General features: G+C 46.5%; 1 pseudogene; it reads left to right on the forward strand.

The window, feature by feature from the left end:
* The first annotated feature begins 5,837 nt into the window (after positions 1-5,837).
* Positions 5,838-7,379, forward strand: LOC146866064 (cyclin-A1-like; annotated as a pseudogene).
* Positions 7,380-7,803: the final 424 nt, after the last annotated feature.

The raw sequence follows: 7,803 nt of genomic DNA on the forward strand, positions 1-7,803 counted from the left end.
GGATGTTCTGTATAAAATGACCATTGCTAACCGAGAGTGTGAGGTTGCTGGAACCTATGCAGTATTCAATCCAGATGAATTGCCCCCAGAATTGAAACAGACAGTGAAAGCAGCAGTTTGGTATTTCACTGGAGAAGATGTAGGTCTGATGAGAAATGTAGATCCAGTGAGAATTGCGGTAAAAGAAGGAGCTGTTTACCCAAATATTCCACAATACAGACTGACCCCTGAAATAATAGCAGGAGTAACCCCACTGATTGAGAAAATGATCCAGCAAGGAGTACTGAGGGAGATAATGAGCAGCCCATGTAATTCGCCTATCATGGGACTGAAAAAGCCAAGTGGGAAATTCAGGATTGTGCAAGATTTGAGAAAGATTAACAAGATTGTCGTCTCATGTTGTCCAATTGTTCCGAATCCCTCAGTAATCTTGTATCAGATCCCACATGATGCAGAATGGTACACAGTAATTGATTTGTGTGATGCTTTCTTTTCAATTCCATTGCATCATGACAGCCAGCCACTTTTTGCCTTCAGGTTCGGAAACCGTATTTTGGCATGGTGCCGAATCCCACAGGGGTACACAGAGAGCCCCTCCATTTTTAATCAGTTGTTAAAGAAATCCCTGGAGAGTCTTACTATGCCTGAAAGATCAGTTTTAGTGCAGTATATTGACGACCTATTGGTAGCATCAAAAACACGTGAGGCCTGTGAAACAGACACCATTGCCTTGTTAAATCATCTGGCAGATGGAGGACTGAAGGTATCTCCAAACAAATTGCAGTACTGTAAAAAGGAAGTGACATACTTGGGTCATAATATCGAAAAAGGCCTGAGGAAAGTAACCATAGATAGAATCAGACTCATTAGAGGAATGAGAGCTCCAATGACCCAGAGAGAGGTGAGAATGTTTTTAGGAATGGTTGGCTACTGTCGTCAGTGGATCAGTAATTTTTCCCTGATTGCCAAACCATTGGTGAAGTTGACAAAATGCGGGGTTAAAGACCCCCTTGAACTGAACAAAGAAGAACTGGCAGCATTCAAACAGCTGAAGAACAGTCTATGTGAAGCTCCTGCTCTGGGTATGCCAGATTATGAAAAAGAATTTGAGCTATACTGTAGTGAGCGAAACGGATGCGCACTTTCAGTGTTAATTCAGAAACATGGAAGACAAAGGAGACCAGTGGCATATTTCTCGTCAATGCTAGACGCAGTGGCAATAGGATTGCCAGGATGCCTGAAAGCAGTAGCAGCTACATGCCGAAGCCTAGAACAGAGTGAGGGAATTGTGATGGGGTATCCAGTGAGAGTGTTTGTACCCCATAGTGTAGCGATCCTTTTAACAAGGAGTCAAACACAGTTCATGTCACATAGTCGGCTGACTAAGTATGAAAAAGTCATTCTAGGTGCAAACAATGTGAGTCTGGAAAGATGTGTGAATGTGAATCCAGCTACACTTTTGCCTGATGCAGAGAGAGTGGAGATAAGGGAAGAGGCTGATCATGATTGTTTGGATGTACTTGACTATTGCACAAAACCTCGTCCTGACATAAAGGATCTACCACTGCCAGAGAGTGATCATGTGTTTTTTGTGGATGGATCCTGTTTGAGAACGGATGAAGGAGTGTTGAGTGCAGCCTATGCAGTATGCACAGTTTCAGCAGTTATAGAGGCATCACCCTTGAAAGGAGTAAGATCCGCTCAAGTAGCAGAAATAGTGGCGTTAACCAAAGCATGCAAGATTGGGAGGAATGCGAGAGTGACTGTGATGACTGATAGCCAGTATGGTTTTGGAGTTGTCCACGAGAGGCAGCGCAGACACAGACCGCAGACCTTCTGAAAACGCACCAGCCTCACAGACATGACACCAGAGTATGTCATTGCCCACTACAGGCTCAAAAGGACAACCATCCTCCGCATCCTGACCATCATTGCCCACAGGCTGATGGTACCAACACAGCGGATAACCAACATCCCACCTCAGACAAAGATGCTGGCTGTGCTGCACCTGTTGGCCTCTGGGACTTTCCTACCAACAACAGCTAGAGTCGGAGGAGTCTCACAGCCAGCCCTATCCAAGTTCCTCAAACCTATCCTGGATGCCATCATCAGCTTGGTACCCCAGTACCTATACTTCCCCCACACTTCGCAGGAACAGCTGGAGACCAAGCAAGGCTTCTACGCCATAGCTGCATTCCCGCACGTGTTGGGGGAAATTGACTGCACACATGTCCTACTTGTGCCCCCTGCAGACACTGCACACAACAGGCAATAGTGGACCACCGGGGACTCTTCACCAATGTCATCATCAACTACCCAGGCAGTGTGCATGATTCATACATCTTTCGACAGTCCATCATCAACTGGCGCTTCCAGGATGGCACCTATGGAAATGCCCTGCTTGTTGGTAAGTACCAAATGAACACACCACACACTTCAACTCCACAATCGTGCAACTCACAACTCTGGGAATGCACACGTTACAAACTCACATTTTACATGCCAAATAACATGCCCACCTACCAGACACGACAGCACAACTTACTGTGGTAACCTGGGCTATCCATGTACATGAGCCATCAATGGCAGCCACACAATAGCAGATTGTGGGGAGAGGTGGGAACAAGGCATGCGGGAAGGAGGCAAGTGACCCATTAATAAGCATGTACACAATGCCAAGTGTGGCGTGGATGTGCTGGCCTGACTTCAGTATGCAGACCACACACATATCCATGTCGACACACACCACTGGTGTATGGAGTGTAGTGAACAGTGGACGCAACCATGTCACCCCAGCCAGTGGGGAAGATCCCGGAAATGTAGCATGATACGTCCCCCCTGTAAGCGTGAGCGGAGTGGGCTGGCCCGGCGTATGACAGTACTGCGTAGGGGTGTGGCTGCTACACACGTGGATCTGGGTGTGGTTCAGTGTGGGCCTTGACAAGGATGTGGCTGATGCATGTGTCTCTGTTGTAGTGTCTGAGTCACCCATCACGCCATCGACAATGTTGGTATGTGGCATGTCCCCGATGTGTGTGGTCGGCCGAAGGGCTGCATGGGGGAGGGCATGCCCGCTCGGGGTCAGGGATCACACATTCCAACTGTTGTGTGTGTCGCTATTAAAGCAGCATGAGCCAAAGATGTACCCTCAATGGCATGTCGAGTTCAGCCAGGCAGGTGCACTAAATCTGTGTCAGCACTGTCCTTGCAATGGGCCTACACACACAGGCCACATACTGCGCAGCATCATGACTGTGTTGTACTCTGGCCTGTAGACATGCGCAGACAGGCATGTCAATGGGGTGCCGTAGGGGAGCATGTGATTAATCGTGCTGCGCACACTAGTGAATGTGCTCAGGGGGGGAGGTGCAGCAGTGAGGCCACGTAGTACACAGTGATGCAGCTCATTTGCAACACGGAGTACATGTCATACAGGAATCACAAAGTCACACATATCACACACCAATGAACCAGTGAGCCTGCCAACACATCTTGCAGTATGTAGTCGTGACTCATGTCTCTCTGCACTGTCACAGGTGACCAAGGATATGCACTCTGCGCTTGGATAATGACACCCCTCCGAGCCCCGAACACACAGCCCCAGAGGCAGTACAATTTGGCCCACAAACGCACCAGGGGCATCGTGGAACGCACATTTGGTGTGTTGAAGTCACGTTTCAGGTGCCTGGACGTGACAAGTGGCAAGCTCCTGTACAGCCCAGAGCTCGTGTGCAAGATGATCGTTGCATGTTGTGTGTTGCACAACATATGTGTACGCAGCAAAGCCCCATGGATACGAGTGCCAGATGCACCGAGCGATGATGATGAAGATGAGGCAGGTGGACCACACCCCACTGCAGCTGCAGCAGGCATAGCCTGTAGGGACTACATCATTGACAGATTCTTCTCTGGTTGACGTCACATTGTGTGTGTCCTTCGCAGTAATGGCAGAGTACGTTGACTGCCACAGGCACTGCATGTGCTAATAAAAGCATTCCGATACACATTCCCTGCGTGCATGTCACTCATCAGTACAGGCACTTCACTCAGACAAGTGTGGATGCGACATGTTGTGCTGTCAATTGTGGCCTACAGGTGACAACAGGGATTGGTTTGTGCTCTGTTATGTGCTGCCATAATGCAGGGATGCACCCTGTGACTCAAGGCCCATGACATGGGCAACATGTGTGTAAGGGAGAGTCATGGCCCCTGCATTGGTCCGTGCTTTTATTCTTGTCTGGTCATGTACATGGCACGTCGGTGTGCAGGGGGTGTTGTTTGTCCCTCTGCAATGTGGGGGGAGATGCGGTTTTACAGCGTGTACCATATTTGTTTCCGGATTGGCACACGTTACATACTGAATGCATGTCTATGTGCATTGTGGCTGTTTGTGGGGAAAGGCCTATCTGATTTGGACTATGGTCATTTGTTCTGCATCACAGCTGTGGGGTAGTGCTAACAGGTTGTCATCTCACGATTTGTTTACTCTGCTTTTCTGTTGCATTTTCCCACCAGCCGCGTGGGATTTGCAGGCCGGTCGCTGGTTTTCGGTGCTTTTTGTACTGCAATTGGCCTCATCGCAGGATTTATTGCATTGGTGTTTTGTATTTTTGTGGCGTGGCATTGATTTTAACGCGGTCAGTTGACGTGTTATCTGGTGACTATCGCATGGTACCACCGTGTTGTGAATACCTGGTTAACACGGCGTAAAATTCCCACGATGGACTGCGATGGTGTAGGTTGCATTAAGTAACTTTTGTGATGGTTATCACACGTTCTTGAGAATATACCCCACGATATCTTGGTCGTCAATATTGTGGTGGCAATATGAATGGATGGTTATGTAACAAATTCTATATTTTGGTAGCATGACTTGTTAAGTAGCTTGTCTTATTCAGTTATCTAATACTTTTAAAGCATTCTAATTTTAAGGTAATGAAGATTGATTGCTTTATTGTTTTGGTTTGTAATATAGTTTTTAAACAAAATCATGAATAAATACATTTAAATATTAAAGCAACCAATATTGATTTGTAGCACTAGGTATTGCATAACCAAATCATTTATGTCTTTGAGGAAACATGCAGCCATTGCCCTCTCCTGTCTGACAGTATTTCAAACCCAAGAAACCTCGCCAACTGCTCCGGGATTCCAAATCTACCGTACGCCATTAATAGAGAGTTAAACAGGTAACTTCATGAGTAGATGGACCATGGAAACCTGGTTGATGACTTCCAGTCAGTATTATTGCCGGAGAAGAGCCAAATACATTTTCTTCATCTTAGATGACTCACTAGCACTGATATTCCTCAACATCTGGGCAGGCCACTAAAGCACTGTAGGCCAAATCATCATGAAATGCTAATGAGAGAGGATGTGACCTTCATCAACTGCCATGGCGTGGATTCATTCTTCCTCCTGAAATGATGCCAGAAAGGGGTGATGGTTTCTCCCAATTATCAGAGAAAGTGATTGCCTGTATAGCATTCCAGGAATTCCTCCTTTCATCCCTACTTTTAATATGTGCAAGTGATCGGTACCTCAAGCAGTCATTCCTTGCCACTGGGAGCTCAGGAGTCTGCTGATAAAACCCAGATTCACGCCTTACTCGAGAACAGACCTAGAAGCTGGTCCCAAACTTTAGAATAGCTGGATTACACTTACTGAAACCGCCATGCTTAACATTGCTGATGACATACATCGTTCCTTAGAGACTGGAGATGCTTGCCTTCTGATCCTACTGGACCTCTCAGCTGACTGGACCATCACTGCCTGTCTGCCCGCACAACAGCCGTATGGAACTGCAGCACCGCACCAGCTAATCTTGTACCCCAACAATGCATCGTGCTACTTCCTCCAGTGGGTTATTCAGGACTACTTCCAATGGCCACAACAACTTCCAGCTGTTCATTGCCATAATGAAGAAGGAAAGAGTGCTTCTTCAGTTGCCTTTTTACCAGGGGCTGAGAATGCAGTCCCTCTCCCTGGGAAGAACCTTCCTACATGTGTGCCCACCAAACAGGGGTTCTCTATCTTTGTGGATGAGCCAAGAGATGCAAAGGACAAATGTCGCTACCAGGTTGAAAATGTGGAGCCTACTAAACCACCTCTGGATCTGAATGCTTTGAAAAAGGACTTTAATCTGGTTCTGGATCTCAGTACAGGGTCTCCTATGATGGTAGACACGTCTTGCCAGTCCCAAGTGGTAGATGATTCTGACTAATTAACCGAAGATCTATCTGAATCGAGTACCAATTTCAGCGATGGCCCGTATAGGGCTTGTTACCGGGGTGTGGGGCAGAGGAGGGGCAGGGTGGGGGGTTGCAAAATGCGACATACGGCCGATTGCAGGTAAGTTAGGAAAAAAATAAAGAAAACAAATTTTGTTGCGCGCTCTGCATCGCATTTGGCGATGCTGCGCACGCTGCATCGCATTTGGCGATGCTGCGCACGCAACGAGAATTATTATTTTTTTTTTTCGTAACTTACCTGCCATCGGCCGTATGCTGCATTTTGCAACCCCCCACCCTGCCCCTCCTCTGCCCCACGTCACCGCCCCGGTAACACGCCCTATACGGGCCATCGCTGACCAATTTAATGGTTTCTGAAGAGTACTTCGAAGATATTCATGAATACCTTCGTGTAGCAGAGATGAGGCATGGGCCAAAAACTTTCTACATGCGAAAGCAGCCAGATATCACAGCAGGCATGCGCACCATCTTGATTGATTGGCTGGTTGAAGTTGTCGAGGAGTATAAACTTCCAGCAGAGACACTGTACCTGTCTGGCAATTTCTTGGATCGCTCTATGTCCTGTATATCCGTCCTTAGAGGAAAGTTGCAACTTGTGGGAACCGCTGCTATTCTTCTTGCTTCGAACTATGAAGAGATTTATCCTCCTGAAGTGGATGAATTTGTTTACATAACCGATGACACTTACAACAAGAAACATCTGCTGAGAATGGAACACTTGATCCTTAAAGTTCTGGCTTTTGACCTAACTGTGCCTACCACTAATCAGTTCCACCTTCAGTACTTGCAAAGACATGGAGTTTGTGTCAAAACTGAGAATTTTGCCAGGTATGTAGCTGAACTGAGTCTGCTGGATGCAGAGCCATTTTTGAAGTATCTTCTGTCATTGTGGCGGCAGCTGCTTATTGTCTAGCGAACTATACCATGAATAAGGTATTTTGGCTTGAGAATCTGGTTTTCTTTACGGGTCATTCACTGATTGAGATCGTGCCTTGCCTGAGTGATCTCCACCGAGCATGTCTTTGAGCACCCCATCTACCTCAACAAGCAATACGGGAGAAATAAAAAAACTCCAAGTACCGAAAGGTCGCACTTGTAGAACCTCCATCAGTACTGCCTTTAAAATAACCCTAAATCAAGAGAGCGACCTTCAAACAATATTCTTCAATGCACTGAAAGCACATGCAGCGCTTACCTCCCGATCAACCGAGTTGATCAAAAGGGCGCTGGAGGTCAAGTGTCCTTATCCTGCTGCATAACTTTTTTTTTTAATGGATTTTAACTATTTATGCCATGTGGAACTTTTTTAAATTGAACTTGGAGCTTGATTTGTGAATTAAGGAGTCTTCATTTGCCACCTGGAGCGGTCTTTCAGATTTCACAATCATTCTCTTAAAGGAGGACTAGTTGTCGTGAACATGAACTCTAAACATTTCATCCATGTAAAATGCATTTCATCAATGTAAAATGTATGAGGTACCAAGTATTTTAAATAAACATATTTTCAAGTGACCTCTCAGCGGCTTTCGATGCAGCCAACCACTCCTCCTTA

This window comes from Triturus cristatus, chromosome 2_1, assembly GCF_964204655.1.
Source record: "Triturus cristatus chromosome 2_1, aTriCri1.1, whole genome shotgun sequence".
NCBI lineage: Eukaryota > Metazoa > Chordata > Amphibia > Caudata > Salamandridae > Triturus > Triturus cristatus.